Source organism: Triturus cristatus, chromosome 8, assembly GCF_964204655.1.
Source record: "Triturus cristatus chromosome 8, aTriCri1.1, whole genome shotgun sequence".
Classification (NCBI taxonomy): domain Eukaryota; kingdom Metazoa; phylum Chordata; class Amphibia; order Caudata; family Salamandridae; genus Triturus; species Triturus cristatus.
The window spans coordinates 25,358,112-25,381,015 of NC_140591.1; the positions used below are offsets into that span (position 1 = coordinate 25,358,112).

The 22,904-nt window shown below is 47.0% G+C and overlaps 1 protein-coding gene across 2 annotated transcripts in view; it reads left to right on the plus strand.

Moving 5' to 3' along the window:
• Positions 1-22,904, plus strand: part of RRP1B (ribosomal RNA processing 1B) — a 161,800-nt gene that overhangs the window by 105,892 nt on the left and 33,004 nt on the right. The window lies entirely within an intron of this gene.

Below are 22,904 nucleotides of genomic sequence, written 5' to 3' on the forward strand. Positions count from 1 at the left end.
CATTATGCTCGTTGATATGGGATCTGGGATTTGGAGCTCCTGCTTGAGGGCTTTGATTTGCACTCCTCAGCACTAGGCTCCGGTTTGGGCAGAATCTGCTGTCCTTGACATTGAGCTCTGGTTGCACTTGTCGACACAGGGCTGCACTCCTCAATGCCCATCTTCTCTTCGGTAGACCAAAAGAAACCAAACTGTGTCTGTTTTCTTAGGCGATCGCTAGCGAAAGCCACTGCTTGTACTGCCTAGTGCTACTGAGGCCACCAGTACAACACCCTAGGCTCCAGTACCACTACTGTCAGTAAGTGGTCTTATCTGTGGGACAGAGGACCAGGCTGGCGAAGCAATGTACTCAGCTTTTGTTGTTTAACTTAGTCTCTTTTCTGCCACTAGTTCCGTGAACTGTTATGTCATTACAAAGATGTGTGACAAAATGGAACAAAATACGTCCTAGGCAAATGAGGTGAGCAAAGCTGGATATGCTTTCCGTAAAAAAGAAAAGCGCATTGCTTCTGACAGATACTGCCTTTATAAATAAGCCAATCTATGCCCAAACGAGTGGACTGATCCTTCCCTCTCTTTCTGTCTTTTACTTGTCTGTCCTCATGCAGATAAAAATGAAAAAAAGAGTATGTGTGCCCATTTGATGGTTCAGGCATGGGATACCCTATTTTAAGGCAATGAAAAAACTGAGAACCAATCCTCCCGTCTCCTCAATGGAGATTTTTTAAAAGGGGACTGTCCCTCTCACCCACTACCAGTGGCATGCTTAATCATCGATACCTCCTTGCTACCACCATTTATTTCATTGAGTCGTGGGCTTTTTTGGTGTCTCTTTGCGGGCGAAGAGTTTGGTGAAGATGCATGTTCACACTTGCAGAGTAGACCCACTTGCAAAGTACATAACCAGTGAGAAACTGGTCCGGGGTTGCCTGTGTTCTGGTTCAGAGAGGACCTGGCCTGGCAGTTGGGGCTGGACTGTTCCCATGAGTAACTGGGTCAAGATTGATTTGACTTTGACTGGGTCCAAACTCAGGTGGCCTGGTGGGGAAAAAGCAATGGATTGGGATGCGGCCGCAGCGATTGCCAGTGGCTGAGATTAATTCAAGCATTCCATTCAACACCTTGTTTTTGCTTTCACCAGGAGTACAGTAGCACGAGCGCGGTGTTGGCAGCATACCGTTTAGTAACCTGTAGTAAATAGGATCTGTCAGTTGAGTGAGGCGACCAAGCTCACTTACTTTTAAAAGTGGTACATAATTTCTTCACAAACACAAGGGTGTCCCATCACTACACACCCCACACTTTGTGTTGCTGGAAATAGTGTCAGGAAAATCTGCTCAGGTCTTATCAGCCATAAAGTGAAGGTTGACCACTTAACTGAATTTTAACTCTTGCTGCGCTGTAGTGGACAGGTAGGGGGGGGGGGGGGTCATAATTTCAAATAAGAAGTCATATAGTCAGTCACTCTTATTTGAGGCACAGAGGATATTATAGCCTCATCAAACCCTACTGAGCTCACCCTGAGTATGTCTATTGGAAGTAACCAAAGGGTTCGGTAGTCTTTTCAGTCTGTGCTTTCCGCCTACGATGCACTAGTGGGGCATTATCATGATGTCAAGGCGCTAGATTCTCTTCTGTGGAGATGGGGTTACGCAGGCTACTTTTGTATGTGTACACAATCCCGTGATGTCTGTAGTGGCATAATTTGTCAGTGAGTTTTGTAACACAACATATTGTTGGCTCATTGAGTATAAAAGAAGCTCTTTAAAGTCTAAAGTCCTACAAGGGAGAGGTTGTGTTAGGCCGTGCGGTAGTGTGTCTGTGGTGAAACAAGGAAATGTCTGCTTGTCATTCATTATTTGCGTGGGGTGCAGTAGCATAGTGTGGAGTATGCAAGCTGTGGTAGCGCACTGTTATTACAGACAACACATTTTCGTTTTAAATTAATTATTACATATGCACCGAAATAGGGTTTTACTGCATACAATGTGTACAAATGCCATCACCTAGTGTATTGATGTGTTGATCTTATTCTAATATTTGTTTCCACCACACTTCAGAATTCCCAAAAAAAGTGCTTTGTACTAATTCTGATATATTCTAAATCATCCGCCAGTACATTTTGTTTGTTGTGTGCTAGGACAAAAAACAAATCCTACTCATCTCTTATATGGATACTCAGCAGGATTGTCACATAAATTCTGTCACTTTGAAGTCAGAAAAAGAAAAGTAAGCACCAAGCTCCCTCGGAAGAGAGAGCTTGACATTTAACCTCTGTCTTTGAATGCACAGTAAATATGATAACATCAGAACAAAATTTAAAGGCCTGCTTACTAAAAGCGAGTTTGTGGAAGAATATAGTAAATACGGTCTGGGCAATGGGAGGGACAAACGCAAGCTGGACAGTCTAAAGCAAATTATGCCAGCATTTTCTGGTAGGCTTCTACCTAAAAATGGGTATGCCAGTGTTCAAAGCCAAAAACAGACAAATGATTTCCTTGTACTTGGTTTAAATATTTTACCCCAACCTATCCCATTGTTCAGACCAATGATGTGCGTCAAGAATTTGAAAATTAATCTCTTGGAAGGGATAATGTGGCTATTCTTTTCTCTAGTACTGAGGTTTTCTAGGATTATCCACATGTCAGTATTGTTCAACATACGAGTTAACACTTTTGCAGTTAGCTTGCTCGGGTAAATGTTGCTGGGATGTTACTTGATTCTGGTAAATACCTTTTGTGTTCTTATACCCACTGATCATAGGCAGTGTCAGACGTAGGAGTAAATATACCACAAACTGTTGATGTTAGTGTGTATCAAGCGATGCCATGATCTCGGTAGGACAAGATTTAAATGCTAGCAAGGATCTTTGTACACCACAATTGCCGCAGAGATGATGTCCTAAAGCCCTCGGTAGGGACCATAATGTAGTCTGGATATTCATTATGTTCTGCCGCATAGGTCTGGTGTGGACCAAGTGGTGCCGTGCGCTTCTCACTCGTTTGAATGTGAATATGGTTTGTCTAAGTTCGCCATTCCTGCATCAAAATTAGGCCTGGGTGGAATTCGCAGAGTTTCACTCTGCGGAATTCAACGTAGTTACAAAATAACTCGGCAAGATTCTGTCGACTTCCTCAAACAGGTGGCATGTCACGCTTCTGGGATTTAGCGCTGGGAGATCGTTCCACACTGCTAAGTCAGCACGCACAGCACCATATGGCACACCAGAGGGCTGCTTCTCACGTTGATTTAGCTGCCACTCGAGTAGATTTTCTACTTGAGCACCAGCTTTTTAACCGCGAACGATCGCGACTGCCCACATTGGAGGAATCTTGCTGGGTGCCCTCCAAAATCGCTCTAAAGTGTGCCAAATCTCGCTCGCCAACTTTGCGTTTTCGAGCCGCATGTGAGAAAAAACTCTGCCATGTGACTGTTGGTGGATTTTGGTCAGAACTCTGCGTTACAAGAGTAACATGAAGTGGCCAAATTCCACCTGCGGAGTGGGATAGATCAACCACCCGTATACAAAATGTGCTCATTTTTAAAGATCGTCTGAGCTTTGTAAGTCTCTCTGGTTCCACGTTAGAGCTATTTTGAAACTGGGCTTCACTATAGTAACTCCCAGCTGTTTCTTTTAGACTGTCGTAGTGTTTTCTGTTGGTGATTTCTAGCCAACAGTTTGATGATAAGTGTTTGACTGTTCACCATGTCTTTGAAGGTCTATACAGTTTCTCCTGCAAGCTCTGTTCAGTCCCTCATGCATAATACCCCGCTGGTTGTAAAAATCGTTTTTATACAAGTTTTATGTAAGGATATCTAAATCATATAAAAGAAATGACTACATTCCGAATTGTTTCAAGAGTTTTGTTTTTTCAAAGTAATTAATAAAACTCAAATCTTTGTGCAACAAAACAATGTACACATGATTGTGTTGCAGAAAATATACAAAATCTCGGCTATTTAAAAGGGCATTTTGGTGCTTCACTGTACATCACTGTCATTAAGCATATGATGTGGCCCTGCACAGCATGTACGTGCTGCTGTTCATACGAGGAGTGTTTACTTCCTTCAAAACATTGGAAGTCCACTTGGCAAAGTGCTTGCATTCACAATTTCAGTTGATTTTTCTAACACTGCTACAATTTTAAAACGTTGGTTGCTGCAGAAGGAAATTATGTTAAAAAGGGGACAGACGTGGTGGTCAACTGTGCCAAATGGCTGTGTCCTGCTACCTTTAACCGGTCCTGGCTTTTTAACCACCAGTACGTTGACCGTAACATTCCCCCAGCTGCGGTGGTGACATTCCCCCCCGGACATAAATGATAAGATTGTCAACTTATTTAAGCTAAATGCGCCCTTAATAAGGGATAACCTAATGTTGACTCTAAGCCATACGGTATCCAACAGTGTTGGTATTCGAAGCCTCTCCGAAACACTCGCCTGCCCAAACTGTTTGTTCCGACTCCGCAACCTCTGCTTCAGTTATGCAAGAAGAAACCAGACTGCTCCTGAAGGCATTGTGACTCATTGTGGGCCTCAGACGCCCTTCCAAGGTGGATTTTAGGGCTTCCAGATATCTTTGCTATGGCAAAGTCAATCAAACATTTATAACAGCGTCACTGCGTAGTTTAAATTGAAAATGTTCAAATACTGACTGCTCATTGACCATTTAAATGCAATATTCTTCTAAAGGAGCTCCATCATCGAACTATGCCTGATGTAATCGCCCCGCTCTTGCTATGTCAATTCAATGCAAAAACTTAATTAGATCAGATTGTGGATTGTAATTCAACTTTGCAATCCTTCACCAGTGATAAAGAAATCCCCTTGGCTGCTGAGGGGGCTGCTGAATAAAGCAGTCCTCTTTTGCCTTGTCTGCAAGGCAGAGGCCTTGTGATACTGGGCTGACTGAAGCTTTCCTCTGCTTAAACCGAAGCCCACATTAAGTACTGAGCCCTTATTAGTAACTACCTGCATACTTTAAATCCTATCTCATACTGGTCAAGTAAGGAGTGCGATTGAACACCTACCCTGTACGTGGACTTGTGCAGATCGAACCTGAATACAGTGCGACAGATCACTGTGCAGAACTGGGGATGCTGTGATAGGGAGCCGAAAGGTCGATGTTGGAAGGGAGGGCATGAGAATATAAGTGGGTAGGGACCTTGATGGGACATTATCAGACCTCATCGAACGCTAGTCTTCTGACCATGACGCATAGCAACCCCTATATTTCTAGAAAAGCAGTTTGGAGCGTATACCTCTAATCGAGCGCTCCATTCTGCCAAACAGTTTCTACTTGCCCACCCCAGAGCCGGGATGACCACCCACCTGAACAGAGCATTTTCAGTTGAGCTGCCCGCCGCTAAGCCTTCTTTCGGGACTCAACTTTAGTTTAGAAAGCACTGAAAACATGTCTACTCCACGTTCACCGCTGGTTTCCACTTGACTCTGTTCAGCAGTTCCAGTGAATCGGCGGCAACGAACTTTGGCAATCACACCCTTTACAAATACCCCTCAGTAGACTACACCCAACATTTGTGACTTTGGACCCCAAGATATTGAACATTCCTCTACTGTATAGCGCAGTCTTCAAATTCAGGTTACCTTGGAAAACATACCTTCTCTCAGAATATTTGGACTTGTGCCTGAACATGGACCCCCAAATAGCACTTCATGGATGTGACCTAATTGACTCACTGATGAAGTTGGCCGACCCCATGATGGTTGGCAGGGCATTCAGTGATGCCATGCATGAACTTTCTGTCCCCGCCTCCTTATCCTTGGCACCCTGCTCACATCTTTTGTTTCTTTCACACCCTGCACTCCTGCTGCACCCTCCTCCTCTTTCCCACCAGGTGCCAGCTCTCAGTGAGTGCTTTTATTCATGGGATATTAAATGTCTGATTCTATCCGGGCCTTTTTCTGCTGATCCCATTTTGGGGATTCTGCACCAGCGCAGTTGGAATCTATCTTGGGAACTTTTGCTAAGTAGGATTAATAGGAATTAGTTTGTTTTCCACTTGTTTTTTGTACTTCGTGTTTTCATGGACTTGACCCCTGTTTGTACTGCTGTGCGATAAGGGAAGTCCAGGGATCTTTGCAGGTCTCTTGCTGGTTCATAGCAGACCAGGCCCCTTTAGTGCTGCGCGATGAGTGAAGTCCAGGGATCTTTGCAGGTCTCTTGCTGGTTCATAGCAGACCAGGCCCCTTCAGTGCAGCGCGATGAGGGAAGTCCAGGGATCTTTGCAGGTCTCTTGCTGGTTCATAGCAGACCAGGCCCCTTCAGTGCAGCGCGATGAGGGAAGTCCAGGGATCTTTGCAGGTCTCTTGCTGGTTCATAGCAGACCAGGCCCCTTTAGTGCAGCGCGATGAGTGAAGTCAAGGGATCTTTGCAGGTCTCTTGCTGGTTCATAGCAGACCAGGCCCCTTCAGTGCAGCGCGATGAGTGAAGGCAAGGGATCTTTGCAGGTCTCTTGCTGGTTCATAGCAGACCAGGCCCCTTCAGTGCAGCGCGATGAGTGAAGTCAAGGGATCTTTGCAGGTCTCTTGCTGGTTCATAGCAGACCAGGCCCCTTTAGTGCAGCGCGATGAGTGAAGGCAAGGGATCTTTGCAGGTCTCTTGCTGGTTCATAGCAGACCAGGCCCCTTCAGTGCAGCGCGATGAGTGAAGTCCAGGGATCTTTGCAGGTCTCTTGCTGGTTCATAGCAGACCAGGCCCCTTTAGTGCACTCCTCTTGCTTTCTCAGGAGAGAACGAAGACCTGTAGCATTTTTTCCTCCTTTATACATTTGTTGTTCTGTCTGCTTTTCCTCTTTATCCCTGAGATGATCAGTGCCTGGAGGCTACCTGTCTTTATATGATGTACATTATAAATGTAATTTGAGGGGCTTTGATTTGTAATTGTGATGAGAATTTAGCTAGTGCGTAATTGTGCAGCTGGACTTCTGATCCTCTTCGAGCACAGATAGACCATTGGCTCTGTTGTGCGCTGGTGTCCTGTAATGTATGGATTTATGATTATTTCTAGAGCGTAAGCCTAGCCAAAAGGCAGCAGAGTGCTGAACAGTGTCAAAGAATAGCGATATTTCATAAACCTGCTGGGCCGGCAGAGATATGCATGATCACTGTTAGTTAACCCTCCCTATTATCTGTTGTGCGCACACACCGGCTATTCGACAGTGGGAGATGGCCCGTCCCAGCCGTTGCAAGCTTAGCAGGAATGGCGGACTGCGAGGGCAACATTTCCAGTTAGCAGCTTGCATTATGTACTCACTTTAGAGTGCAGGCTTTAGTGGTGTCTTCTCGACGGGATGGGTAGGTGGGCCCGGTGTGTTAATCCTGTTTTTCCATTGTATTAAATGTTGCCTGGGGGCCCAGACTTTCCCCTTTTAAGTGGCTAAAAAGTCAGAAATGGTCTTGGATTCCATCCCCATGTCTTGTGCTGTGAATGTAGCGGAGAGACGGTCACTGTACCCTCTGTAGTAAATGTTCACAGCCTCGGTGTGAGTGTCTGTGGCAGTGGGATGGTTCTAAGAGCAGAATTGATCGAATTGAGAGAGTTTGAACATGACTTCCGTGTCTGTAGGACCCAGCCACTGCATGCTCGGCCTGAGGCACAATCAAGCACCACTTAAACTCCTGTGGATAAAGGCTCTGTGAATGCTGAAATCTTCTTTCAGGTTGTTCAAGTGTGGCAGCAGCATGGATGCCAAGCTGGGAGTCTGCTGCTCTGTTGGTGGGAGCGGCCAGAGAGACCCCTGTGTTTGTCTGGTACTGTAATCATTGTGCTGGCTAGCATGCCTCCTATCTGAGAAAATAGCTTGGTTAGTAGTAGGCAGGCACTGTTCATCACTCTAGTCCTACATACTCCATGAGACTAGCTCTTTGAGAGCAGAGAGAATAATCACAAGGGAGCCTTTATCGGTCAAGGACCCTGGAAGCAAAAGCAGCAAGCATATATAGGAGCAGCTTATCGTTGCCCCATTGTGCACGCTGTGTGCAAAGCCTTCGAAGTCCCCATGCCCCTCACCTATCACAGGCTGGTACTTTTCATCCATTTGTGTAACTCACTCGCCTACTTAAACCTTAATGGTAGCCCGTCTGCAAAGTGTCTTCTGCCAAATACGAAAGGGAGACCACTGTGGCACCAGCCCGTGGTGGCTTTTGTTCCCTTTTCCAGTATATTCCAAACGGTCCACGACAAATATGTTCTTTGTATACAAGACAGGATTGCACAATCAGCTTCCTTAAATCAACTTGAAAATGCCTTGGTGTGCCTAGTAAATATGCACTGTGACTTAAGCGCACATTGCCTGTAGCATGGTGTGTACAGTGTGTTCTGTGTACATTGGCAAGCTTTTCCCTCCACAATCTAATGTTCTGAGCTAGCATCAGCTGATTAGAACTGGTTTCTTCAGTGATGATGTAGACGTTTCCTTCCCACCTACGCAAGCTCCCAGTCCTTGTTCCACTCTTGTATGGTCAGTTAGTCCTTTGTGGTCTCAGAGGTGTCCTGCTCGTGCCTCTTTACAGACCAAGCCTGTACGTCCTCACTACAATGAATGGACGTTGCGTGGGTAAATGGGGCTTTAGCAAATGGAATCCACCCATTTAGTCCTAGGATTATTCCCTTACGGATACCTGTTTTTTTAACTTTTTACAGTCTCACTCACTGTAAATTCAAAATAATTGGAATGAACGTGGTACTCACCAGTGTCTGCCTTTTAAGATGAGACCACTCTAGGGTACGAGGAACTGGGCTAGTTACCAGTCAACACATGCATATGCAGGCTGTACGTGGGAGACTACTGTTGTGCTCAGCATGGCAATTGCTCACAGGCAGCCTGTCTCAGAAGGGACTTTGCAAGGATTGATGCTGATTTGGGGTAGGCTTTCTACTATTGGTAGGCATTCATAGTATATCTGTAGCGCTTACTGGAAAATCTGTAGTGCTTTCACTGTATTATACATACAGGCGAAAGCCACTCTGTAGGTACACAGTCCAGGAAGGTGTCCAACTCGGGTAAAATATGCATGCTGAGTTTAGGTTTTCATTGTCCTGTTTCTCTGGTTCCGCTCATAATCCGATTACAAGCCGGGCCAAGTTAATTGTTCTTCTCCCAAGCTGAGGGAACAAAGGCTTCCCTACACAGAAGGAGGAATTGATCAGTAAGTGACTCTGCTTCTGCGAGAGGAAGGGGTGGGGAGGAAATCTAATATTTAGCTGTCACCGTTCACCTGGACTGAGACAACCCAGACCCACCAAGACAATAGTCAGAGATCTGGCACCATCACAGGAGGGGCTCACCTTTGAAGTTTTATTGGGAAGGGATGAGGCACTGATGTCAGCTAGGCAAGAACCTGAGGCCCTCAGAGGAACTCTTTTCCAGAGAAAACTTGACGTCGCCGTGATGGGTTGTTCCAAAATGCTATGCAGGAGGTTTGGGACAATGGTGGAGGGATGATGTGGCATCCTAGGATTGGCCAGGGATACCTGGCATCTAGAACTTTCCATCCCCACTTAAAGAAACCTGTACAAGAAAGACTGTTCAGAAATCTCTGGACCAGGGAGAGAATTACGGGGAGAAGGATATCCAGCTAGAAAGAGATGCCACCTGGTACCCTGCAGAGATAGACTAAGAATTATGTCACAAGCTAACCCCAGGACTAGTATGGTCTCTCCAAGGCCATGTATGCTCTGCGGACCAGTTGTGGGATGGCCTAGACACCCCGCTCTTCCCCCAAAATGACACTGGTTCCCAGGGTCCCCCAGTCCTTGGAACTGAACACCAACCAGGCCAATCGCAATCAGAATGCCTCTTGGGACCCTACTCCACTGAGGCTGACTGAAGTAGCCAGGAGATCCACATGTGGAACACAACTGTATTTCATTACAGCAGCTGCACCTCCTGTTCCATGTGCCTGTGTCGGGGGGCAGCTTATTCCAGCATGAATCTACCCACCAGGACTAGCTGGAGAAGCAACATGCTGGTTCAGCCGCACAGGAGTGGGTCCCCTGCACTGCCCATGTATACCAAAAAAACAGGCTGTAGCTGATCTGGGTGGGGCCGGAGCACCCAAAAATAAAAACAGTACTTCGGCATGAGATCACCGAAAGCCCCAAAGCAAAGCCGCTAATCAGGCATGCAGCGATCTGGCTTGGAACAACCCATATTGCCACACGTGAGCTATTTTACATATTTGATGCTTGTGGTGGCCCCACAATGGCAGGGGCACCACCGACAAGTGATTTGAGTATTGTTGGAGGCTGCAAGGAGTGGGGCATTGAAAGGTATAAACCCCCTCCCAAGGACAGGTTTACCATTTATCAAAGCATGCCGTGGGCTTTGGAGTGCAGGAACCCCTAGTAGTTGATGCTGTGGCTGCAGTACATGGCCTGTAGCAAGTTAGAGAGACTCCAAGGCTGAGGCTCTTGAATGGAATGGCTTTATTGACATCATGGATATTGAGCAATGAACGTTTGACATTGTAGTGAATGTCTGACTGTTGGTATTGGTTCCAGTGGTTCAAATGATGTTTTGAAGTTGAAACAGGACATATGGCTGATTCTTTTAATGTGGTGATACCTTAAAGAAGCCTGTAGGCCTGCTTGAGAAATGACGCGGTCTTGTATTGTGATGTTAAATCTTGTATAGGGGCGGGGGGGGGCGGATGTCGTGAATATAGGTACAGGAGCCACTAGGGGTGTAATGTGATAAACTGCTTCACCAAAGGCGTTCCCTTCTACCTGATGTCTATATTTGTAAAAAATGAGTAGTATTTAGAAGCGTGTGTGTAATCAAATTACTTTTTCTTTTTTTTAAGAAAAAGCACTAATTTCACAAACTTTGAGTGTTTCAGGCCAGTGAATTGGGATTGCTAACTCGCACCACCTCCCTTGAGGTGGACTAATCTCCTATGATGCCATGAGAGTCGAGTGTTAAAATGGGGGTATTTGGCTCCTAATTTCAAAAATAAAAAGGCAAATTCTGACTTATTACTTGTGCAGGGCTCATACCCGTCACAAATAATAACCCCATTTCTTACATTGGTTGCCAGTGCTGGGATCAATAGTATCTATTTACGGTATGCACCGATAGCATTTGATAAGTTCCGTGTTGCCGCACATTACTTATGCATTAATGCACAAATATCGAAGCGCAAGGCATTGAGCAGTTTAAAGGTTTAGTTATGTGAACTCAAGATGCGGGAAAGGAAAGCTTATACACACACACACACTCACACACACCCACCACACCCCCACACACACACACACGTATATATGTGAAGACAATTTATGGTTTTATGTGATCACAGAATAGGCTTTCACAGGAGTGTTTCCAGGCCATTCTGTCCTTTGAACTCCAACACTACGCACATTTTGCCAGAATCAGGAGGGTTTCTCTATAGGTTAAGATACTGTGACTAATACCTATACCATAAATCTCGAAGAGGTGGGCCCTGCTTCTTGGGTTGCAGGAGATGTTTGGAGGCTCCAGTAAATTTTCAGACTTGTCATGGGCAAGGCAGATTTTCTGCAAGGGAGCTAACATGGAGTCCTTCTTTTTGCGGAGATTTTCCTGCCATTAGCACAGGCCAAAAACCACTGGTAGAGTGTGGCGGGGCAGTACCCACAAGTAGTGGCAAACCTAGGAGTGTGGTATGACACTGAAAATTTCCCACAGTGAAGGGCACAAGGAAAAAGTTGTTGTTTCCATGGTCCCCAGAGGTCTTTTGGGGAGGGGCACTGTCCAAGGATGGCCCATTGTGGTGGGTGGCCCAATAAGAGGATTGTGCTTGCAAACTGTAGTGCTAAACTCAGTCTCTGAACAAGAACCTTGTGTTTTACAGGTCCATGCAGAGCACAGTTCAGGGCTATGAATCAGGGTCATGGTAGCGACTGCAGATATGACAGAGGCCTGGATCGGCAACTTTGGTCGTTATGGCCTTCTGACCACCAGGGCGTCATCTGGGTACAGCGGCAGTGATGTCTGGTTTACAACTTGTCAGCAGTAGCGGGTAGACCCGCCCAGTCACAGCGCGGATGCTGTACTGCACGCTGGTACTTGAAGTTGTGTTCCTTCACACCGTGATGAGATGCTACACTATTTAAAGCGCTTAAGTGACTCTTCTCATCTTGGGATGGCACTGGGCATAATTCCAAACACAAGTCTTCTACTTCTGAGTGTTCTAAGCCTCCAAAATACAACTGGGCTTCTCCTCGTCCTCTCCTGCAAGGTATGGCACTCTCCTGTCTCTAAGCAAGCTGATATCTAGTTGCTAAGCAGACCCACAAATGCTTTAATGGAGAATAAACGCATACAGAGTAGTCTTCATGACTTGCTAAGGCTTTCAAACTGTTTGACACATTAACCTCAAGTGGTGCTGTCCACCTGTGAGAGAAAAAAGGTATCCCAGCCCCCCGCACCTAATCTGTTGGAACTTAAGTACAGGACCTCACCCTTAGTGGGAGGTGGGAATGTAATGCCTCGCGGCCTAAAGAAACGCACTTCCATTAATTGTGTAGTATTTAGTAGTGTGCAACATGATTAAATTACTTCTTGTTACATAAAAGATGAACACAGAGCTGGACATTGCTGTGTCTGAGTTCTTAGCTGTTTCCTCCCCACACTACCTCCCTAAGAAGCTTGGGACTGCTCGCCCTCACTTTCTTGAGTCTAGTGTGGAAAGGGCGGTACTTGGTTCAGTTTGCATATCCATGGTACATCGCCCCCTGGGCGTCAAACGACCTCAACCACCACTTTTACCTCAGCCACCACTTTTGAGGCCGGGTCGCCCCTGTATACCCTGTGGTTCTCCGAATGGGTCTGCCCTGATGCCATTGGTTTCGGGGTGTACCAAAAGTCAATCCATGCCCCTTCTTATGAAAAATGTTGAACAGGACTGGCTGATTTCAGTATTCAACCCTCTGAAATGTACATAATCCTCTGATCTCTATAGTGGGTGTTCGCCCACTGCTACATCTGTCTCATTGAATGACGGGAACCAGTTGGGTCCTAGGCTGGTATCTGGCCCCTATGTCTTAACCAGACACTGGTGACTGAGCCACTCCCACCCCCCTCCACTCACACCCCGACCAGTGTCTTTAATACTGGCTCATCAAGCGAACCATTGACTTCATTGGGCTGGTGTTCCTGTTGTTTGGGTGGAGGGTTTTCGTAGGGCTTTCTTCAACTTTAGTTTGCTTTTTAAATGCAGTCTACCCCTCAGCGGTGAACCAATAAATAGACTATGTCCAGAAGTGCCATATCTACATCACCGGCACAAATCTGAATCCCGTATCGATAGTCCTAACAGGAATCTGTTTTGAAATCTTTGAAGATCTCTGGTGATATGAGCATAAGCCCAAAGCCGTGCAGAATCAAGTTCTTACAGCAGACAGACTTGACCAGTTTGATGGTCCCAGTGTTGATTCATTGACCTTAGATTCAGTAGAAAAGCATAGACTTGGGTCATGAGCTGCTTCAGGAGCTGTTTGCACCTTCTGGTCCTCTTACAGCCTAATTGTAACTACATAACTGTAAATTAATGTTCGAGGCATATGAGCTGCAGATCACACACTTAGCATAGATTGCCATCTGGTGTTGGGCCCGGATGTTTGCACTTGTTTTTGTCTTGGAAAAGTCTTTGGAAGTCACGGGACAGGTGACTCCTCCTATGGACTATAGTGCGCCTGGGCATCGGCTCCCCTCAGATTGTTTTTTTCCGCCATCGGACTCGGATGCGTTTGTCGCACTCCAGTTCGGAACCGTTACCACTTTTGACGCGCAATCCTTCACCCTTTCGACTGTATTTTCTCGATCGCGAACCCTAATCATCGCGCATCTCTCCAAATCGAAGTCCTCGATTTCGATCATCGACGAAGGCCTTCGGCCTACCTGGGCCTTGGCTTCTGGCTCATGGAAAGGATGCCATTCAAGAAGTGTCCTCAATGTGGGTCGAAGTTTCCCCACCCCAATCTGCATGAGGTGTGCAACCTGTGCCTTTCACCAGAGCACAAGACCAGAGACTGTCCAGCTTGTGCCTCTTTTTGCTCAAAGAAGACCATTGGGGACCGACGCGCGCGAAGAACCATAGCTCGCTCGTCGACATCCATCCCCGACGACATTTTCCAAGAGGGCGTCGACGTGCCAGAGCGAAGAAGGCCTTGTCAGCGCCTCAGAAGCAGACGACTTTAACGTCGAAGAGATCACTCCGGCGCAGCGGGTCTTAAGTAAGAACGTCGACCCCGACCCCCTCCCTGCACCCTCGAAAAAGGCTTCGGTCACACCTTCACCTTCTGTCCCAGGTACACACCAAGAGACTGCTTCCCATGCCCCGCCCTCAGGCCCGGCAAAGAAGCCTACTAAGCCTTCAGGCAGCTCGGGCTCGAGTCAGCCTGCCGTCGGTACCGAAACACAATCACTGGCACCGAAAAAGAAACCGCCCTCCTCCTCCTCCGTGCCGACCGCTGCGTTCATATCCAAGCACACGGCACCAAAACCCACAAGCACCGACTCGTCGACACCGAAAAACATTCGGAGCTGAACAAAAAAACACTCCCGAAGGGCTCTGATTCGGAACCAAGGAAAGCCTCGGAACCGAGAAAACAACAAGTTCCACAGGCCACAGAGACTGTAAAGATGCACGGTTCCAAACCAAAACAACACAGAACCGCTACAGAGTCCGTGTCGAAGAAGCCTATGGAACCGAAAGACCAACCTACAGCAGAAGAGCTGTTCACACCAGACGCTGCTCAAAAGACTCTCATAAGGGATCCTAAAACTGGTCAATTGACTGAGTTCTAGGAAACGACCACTAGAGGCACCTGCACCGGCTCCACCACCTAAAAAGAGAGACATTGCTACATCTCCTCTAAGACTCCCTTCTCCACCTCCTCCTCCACCTCCCCGACCACACCGTTCCCCCTACACCATCTCCTACACCAGTAGACTATTATGACACCTTGGATGACATGGGGGAGGGTCCGAACGATGTGTCACTAGGGGATCCTAGTCCACCTTCTTCCCCAGACCCCTGGGATGACTATAAAATGCCAGATGTCCCTAATGTTCCACAGGATTACATCTACCCCTCCAGGCCTTCCCCCTCCAGAGGACACCATGGGCTTTAATCAGCTGGTCCACAGAGCTGCCCAATACCACGGGGTTGCCTTGCATACAGACCCCATGGAGCAGGACTTCCTAATGGATACATTTGACACCACTTAAAGATCCACCTCAACACTACCTATGCTTAAAGGCGTTATTAAGCATGCACCTGAAGTCTTTAAATATCCTGTTAGGGCTCGAGTTATTAACCCCAGGATCGACAAAAAATACAAAGCTGCACCTGATGACCCAGCTTACATTAAAGGCCCAGTACCCTTAGGCTCCCTGGTAGTTTCTAATGCTAGGAAAAGGGCCAATTCCCAGACATCTGGTGACGCTCCACCACCCGACAAGGAGTCTAAACTCTTGGACGCCTCTGACAAGAGAACAGCCTCACAAGCGGCTAACATATGGCGCATCGCCAACACTCCGGTGCTGTTAGCCAGGTATGATAGGCACATTATGATGAACTAGAGTCCATAATGCAGCACCTCCCAGATAAATACAGAAACAGGGCCAATGAACTCCTACAGGAGGGTAAGCTTATTACCAACACCTCCATCCGTTGCGCTCTTGACGTGGCAGACACCGCCTCCAGAGCAGTAAACACGAGTGTCCTTTTGCAGGGGGCAGGAAGGCTGTAATTTTTGCGGGGGTGGGGGCATGGGCATACCCGTTTTGGGCTGCCCCACTCTAATTCAAATTCGTCCTAAAAAGAAAACTCTGGCGACTAGTGGGCTGTTCGCCACCCCGGTGGTGCAGATTGGGGGCTAATGCCCCCATCTGCTACCCAGTGGGGGCAGAAAGCCTACTAGACGCCAGGGATTTTTTTAGGAAGTTTTAATTAGTGTGGGGCTTGCCAAAAATGGGCATGCCAATGCCCCCACCCTAATTAAAATTTGCCCAAAAAATCCCTGGCGTCTGCTGGGGTTTTTGCCCCCTGGCGTCTGCTGGGGTTTTTGCCTCCCCTCCCCCCCCCCCCCCCCCACCCCCCCTGCGGTGCAGATTGGGGGATAATGCCCCCATCTGCCCACCAGGGGAGCAGAAAGCCTACTAGACGCCAGGGATTTTTTGGGGCAAATTTTAATTGGGGTGGGGTTGCCAAAAACAGGCATGCCAATGCCCCCACCCTAATACAAATTTTCCCAAAATAATCCCTGGTGACTAGTGGGCTTTTTGCCCCACAGGGGGACAGGAAGGCTGTGACTTTTGCAGGGGCGGGGGCATGGGCATGCCCATTTTGTGCAGTCCCCACCCCAATTCAAATTTGCCCCAAACTAACCCTGGCGTCTAGTGGGCTTTTTACCCCCTCTCTGGGGGGGGGCAGATTGGGGGCTACTGCCCCCCAGGGGGGGCAGAAAGGCTGTAATGGGGGTGGGGGCATTGGCGTGCCCGTTTCGGGGCGATCCCCAAGCAGGAATCCATTAGGGAGGGGTACCATTGGAAAGGGGAGATTCTTCCTTTTCCAACGACACCTCTCCTGAGTTTCTTCGTGCTCAGGGGGCTGAGATAGCCCCCTGAGCATGTAGAAACTGAAACTGAAATGAGCCTCTTGGCTCATTTCAGTTTCGGTTTCACTGAAATGACGTCAGCGCGACGTGGATTTCAAGGGCGATGTTTCATGACTAGCTGGACTCGTCATGAGCACACGACCACTGTGTGCCATGATGAGTCCAGCTCGTCATGAGCATCGAAGGGGTTAAACCGTCAAACGCAACAGATTCACGAGTGGGAACTTCATCCACAAGTGCTTCAGCCATTCTTTCAAATGTGGGGGCAACCAGAGATAGACCTCTTCGCCACCCACGAAAAAGCCAAATGCCCAAGCCTCGCCGCCAGGTATCCACACCCATTGTCCAAAGGCAATGCGATATGGATGAATTGGTCAGGCAGATTTGCGTACGCCTTTCCACCTCTCCCACTCATTCCAATGGTGGTGCGCAAACTACAGCAACATGCACTGACTCTCATCCTAGTTGCTCCAACTTGAGCCAGACAGCCGTGGTACACCACACTACTGGAACTGTCTGTTGTTCCGCACCAAAGACTATACCTCTCCCCACGCCTCCTAACCCGGAACCGTGGAGAGATCAGACACCCGGACCCAGCTCAGCTCAACCTTGCGTCCTGGCTCTTGCGGTCTTAGAATTCGGTTACCTTAATCTACCCCCTGAATGCATGAACGTCATTAAGGAAGCTAGACGCCCCACCACTAGAGCCTGCTATGCAGTCAAGTGAAAGAGATTTGTAATATACCGTCATACCAACAACATGAATCCCCTAGACGTGTCTGTCCAACACATCATAGGTTACCTACTACATCTCCAAAGGTGCAATTTAGCCTACACATCTATTAGGCTACACCTCGCTGCCATAGCAGCCTATTTTCAAAATAGACAACACCTGTCACTTTTCACAGTGCCTGCCATCAAAGCCTTTATGGAAGGCCTCAAAAGGATAATTCCACCTAGAGTACCACCCTCCCCTGTGTGGAATTTAAACATCGTTCTCACAAGACTAATGGGTCCTCCCTTTGAACCTCTGCATAAATGTGAGCTCCAATTTCTAACATGGAAAGTTGCTTTCCTAGTAGCTATCACTTCTCTTAGAAGAGTTAGTGAACTGCAAGCGTTAACTATTCAGGAACCTTTCCTACAAATCCATCACAATAAGGTTGTTCTCAGAACCAATCCAAAATTCCTCCCTAAAGTCATTTCTCCTTTCCACCTCAATCAGTCTGTAGAGCTGCCAGTGTTCTTCTCACAGCCACAGACAGTCGCGGAAAGAGCTCTTCATACCCTAGATGTCAAAAGAACATTGCTCTATTACATTGAAAGAACACAACCTTTTCGTAAGAACAAACAACTTTTTGTGTCATTTTCACCACCACACAGTCAACCCCATTTCCAAGTCTGGGATAGCTAGATGGATTGTTAAATGCATACAAATTTGCTATCACAAAGCAAAACGTACTTTATCTGTTCCTCCTAAAGCCCACTCCACACGAAAGATAGGGGCTTCAATGGCATTTTTAGGGAACATTCCCTTAGATGACATCTGCAAAGCAGCTACATGGTCTACACCACACGCTTTCACAAAACATTCTTCTTGGGATGTGCAAACAAAACAACAAGCTAGTGTGGGCCAGGCTATACTCAAAACACTATTTCAAACTACTGCAACAGGTACTGGTGGTCGCCGCTAACGATGGGTACTGCTATACAATAGCTTTATTGTACAGTTAATAAAAACCAAACTTGTCACCGGAATGTGAAGAAATAGTCACATCTCCCTGGTTCTAAAATCCTTGAACTGGCTCCCTTATGAGGCAAGAATACAGCAAAGGATTGTGTGCAGGACTCATAAAGCCGTATCTCGATGGGCCAGAGTCTCCGTTCCACTGAGTGGGCAAACAGCAGGGTTCACTTAATGACACCATGGATGCAGGTTAATGCCAATTACCGTGCCAAGGGGAGCTCAGTAACCATCAGCTGTCCTATGCGTACATTCCTTTTAAACTCTAGGCAATCTATACGAGGTCACTGAGGTGACTTAACAAATATGTTAAATAATAGTTATGAGCAGACATGTGTGTTCGCTGTATGGAACGCCTGTTTCTCCAGTTTACCAGCTCATAGTCTAATCCAGGGTTCTCCAAAGTCTGTTCTGCATGGCTGGATCCATGCCAAATGTTTAGCATATCCCCATTTAGATAAATGGAGTTATCTTAAAATTCTGGCCTAGATCTGGTCTTCCAGGAACGACTTTGGAGAACCCGGATCTAATCCTCTAGCTTTGGTAGCTGAGAAACGATTTGTTGCGCTTTATGGGCCAAGTGGAAAAGGCTGTTCAGCATCCAAGTGCATCTTTCAATATCGCAGCTTCTGATGCACGCGCACATTGTTAGTCCTGGTTATTGGTCATCTGTACGTGTAAACAAGTGTGAGCTTCGTATTAGACTGGATGGATGACGCATCGCGCTTCTCTCGAAGAAGCGGCGCCCAGGCTAAGACATGCGGAGGCGGCCCCTGCATACTCCGAAAGTGCCAAATTGGCCTGTACGATTAATTTACTTTGCATAACTTTTGACTTGTTTGGTCCGGTTTATTTTTCCAGAAGTTTATGCGCTTCGGTTCAGCGTCTCGCGACCTGTACTCAGTCATCTTAAGGTCATCTAGGACTGTAACCTAGATGGGATATTTGCATGGCTGTCATTCAAACCAATGCCTTAGCAAAGTTACCTGTGGTAAGTGAATGTTGGTACTTCGTTATGGCTGTTGTTTGTACCTTTGTGTTCACTAGTCCTCTATAATAAAATCTACCTATGAAAAGGAAGCCTGGAGAAAGGCGAGCAGTCCAGCTGAGGGCCGCGTAGGGCAGCCGGCCATCGCGAGATGAGGAGCGCCTAGAACCCCACTCTCCGCTGTGATTTTTACTAAATATACACCAGCTCTGTGCCTGCTCGGAGGGCTGGAGATGTTCTTACACACCCACACTCGAGACTCCCTAAAATGCTGGCAGAAATATTATCATATTTTAAAACTCTTGATGGACGTAGAAAATTGGAAGCATTCCTAGAAATCTGCCTCCACATTCTAACCTCAGAGTCCCCCACAATGGGCCCCCATTAGCATGCAGCGGAGCCAGCGGGGCCACACCGGGGCCTGCGTCGTAGGCGTGAACAGCAGCTCACAAGCAAACCCACAAGGTCTCGAAATAATTACAGGCATTGTGCAACCAGGCGAGATTGAAAAGGTTTCACTTTTATTCAGAATGCTAGATTTTGTGCCCGAAATAAAATGCTGCTTCTCTTAAAGCTCTGACTCCTGCTTACCACTTGAGAAGCGCTGCAGCGGTGATTTCAAGGACCCGAAACTGTGCATGTGGCCCCCCGTAAACGCAGAGAGCAGGTTGATTCTGGAAGAGGCCCCTGTTGAAAGAGTGATGCAAATCAAGGCCCGCAGGCCGCTCGTAATCTGAACCTAGGGAGAGAGATGAGTTACAGTAACACCTCATGTCCATCAAGCCTCAACTCTTGATACCCACAAACTCAAGCAAGTTACATTATTCCAATTCAAAACTCTACCATGGTATGCGAAACTGAATGCCAACTTGTCTTCTGTTTCATGTAAATAATTTAAATTAGACACTTTGATCAGAATGTAAGCCTCGTCCAGATGGTCTTGTTTACTCCTGATGGCGCATCCTTACACTGGTCTCCCTTCAGCAAATCCTCCCCACTCACCCACTCCGGAACCATCCATGACTTACATTTAGGGAGGGCAACCAGAAAATGGGCACATTAAATGTTTGTTACCGTGAGCATGTGGTTTCATTACAGTGCCTGAGTGTACATAATTAACTACTCACCATAAGTGTCTATCCAACAGGCTAGGCAAGGTTTCTGATTACATTTCATGATCAAATCTCAGAATTTTTTCCAAGTTTTTGTTTCATTTTCAGGGTCATAGGAGAAAAGGATCTTTAGAGCCCCCTTCCAAAAAGATCTAATGCAGCTCTGCATCCTAGCGTAACGTTTGCTCTGGTTTTCTCGCTTACACAGTGACATCATGTGAAGGGATTACACTGAGCCTGCGGTTGCTCAAGAGCCAGTAAGTGGAAAGGGAAACCATGGAGTCCCAGGCCCCGGATGCTCACGGTGTTTTTGTTTTGCCAAGCTCAAGCCTATTCTTAAAATACATGGGAAGGTAGTCCATGGAATGACCAGCACTGAGCCGAACATCATTTCCCAGCAAGGCAAATCCTAATATGTGAATGAAAGTACATACTAAGACAATCGGGAACCCACCCATCCTTAAATAAAGGCCGGTCATTGAGTGTCTATTAAATGGGGTTAGAATAAGAAGGAAGGCTAACATGACTTGCGCACAGGCTGCTCTAGGGATAAGAGTAGTATCAGGTGTGACCTTCCCTCTCTGGGCTCTTATGGAATATGCACCACTAACCTTGCTTTCCACCAACTTGGGGGCCAATTACGATGTTGGTCGGAAAGCCTCCAAATGGCATTCTTCTCGTCTGAATTCGATTCGGAACCCTTCTTTTTGACCGAATCGGAAAGGCTTCTGATCGCCCGATTACGATAGTCAGAAACTGTTCAGACTTTCCAACTCTGTTCCGAATGGCATTTGAAGTAACCAAGTCGTTTTGAGCCGACTCTTGCAGGTCTACGGACCGTTTTTTTGACAGACATATTACGATGTTGGATTCAGACAGCCTTTCTGAATTGGTTGTTCTGACACTGATCGGCTGTCGGGATCTAACTTTGGGGGCCCGTAGCGGGCCCCCCCTTGACCCAGAGCCTTTTAAATGGGGCTCGTGGTCTTGGCCTTTGCTCATGTCTTCTGGTCACCGGCCTCTCTTCTGACTTTTGGGTTATTGCCGTGTCCCAGATATTACGTCTATCCAACCTGAAACATCTAATTGAAAATTACTGCCTAAACGAGACAACATAATGTTTACTTGCTTTGAGCCCAGGGCCGGACTGGGAACCAAAATCGGCCCTGGCAAAGTGCTCAGCCGGCCCCCCGAGGCTTGGGGGTGCCGCCGAGCTCTTTGCCAGGACCGGTTTTCAGCCAATTTTGTTACAGGGCCGACAGCTATGCTGCAAAAACGGCCCTGTAACAAAAACAGCTCCCAGGGGCCCAAAACCGGCCCCCACCCGTGCGGCGCACCAGGGGATTGCCCGGTGCCCGCTACGGCCAGTCCGGGCCTGTTTGAGCCACCTCTTGTGGCACAGTTTTGTCTGCATTGGAGTTAAAGTTACCATTCTTGAGAGAGAGAGGGGGGGGATGTGTGTGTGAGTGATCTGGATAACGGTGTTTTGCTAGCAAAGCTGGAATATGGCGCACTGCTGCTACCTGTTAACATACATAAGGAAATTGTAAAAGTAACTGTTACTTAAATACAATTATTAAAAAGTAACGTTTTTACCTCATATTTTCGTCATTGCTAATTTTTTCAGTAATCTTTATTTAGGAGTTTTTTTCCTTTCTTTATAATTGGCTTCCGCACGTGCCTTTCACGCATTCTTAAAGGTTAAAACCAAATTTAGCAACTTGGTAAAATATAACCGGTTCGATAGAAAGGCCCATGGAATTGTGAGGGGTGCGGAAATGTGAGATTAGGATGAATCGTTACGTGAAGAGATTTGAGAGGGCGTGATGATTTGTGAAAATATTTGGTCCATGCTGGTAGAATCTATTTCGGTAAAACTGCGTGCCAACACTATAAAGCCAAGCTCGGTGTTTGCTTTGTTACCCTAAGGAGAGGGACTGATAAATAATCGGAGAGTGGAGGGTCGCAGTTTTACAGGCGGAGGCTTTCCACATCGAGGTCATGCGTCCTAAGAGATTAGCAGCATGGTCTTATTACAGCCAATAGAAACGCACTAATTTTTTTCAAACCATTTAGGAATGTGTGTTTTTTTTATCAACTTGAATTTCAGTTGCCAAATCAGGACAAAGCGACACCATCTTGTAGCATTCTCAAGTTTAATGTCCTCGGGTACTTTTGTGAATGTAATGTTCCTTTGGTCTACAACCATAGATCTTCGCTTACTGTCAGCCCCACTACTGGTGTCTCCCTTGTGTTTTTTAAAGTGTTTTCGCGTGAGTGATTTGTTAACGAGCTATGGTTACCTCGCTTCTGGGCGCTTCAGTTTTAGATTTTCACATGACTTGTGCCAGGGTGGGCCGGTACACTGCGTTGCCCTTCATATCATTGCGGATGCCCACGCGCTTGCCTCGGAAGAAAGTCCTGATGTTTGCATCT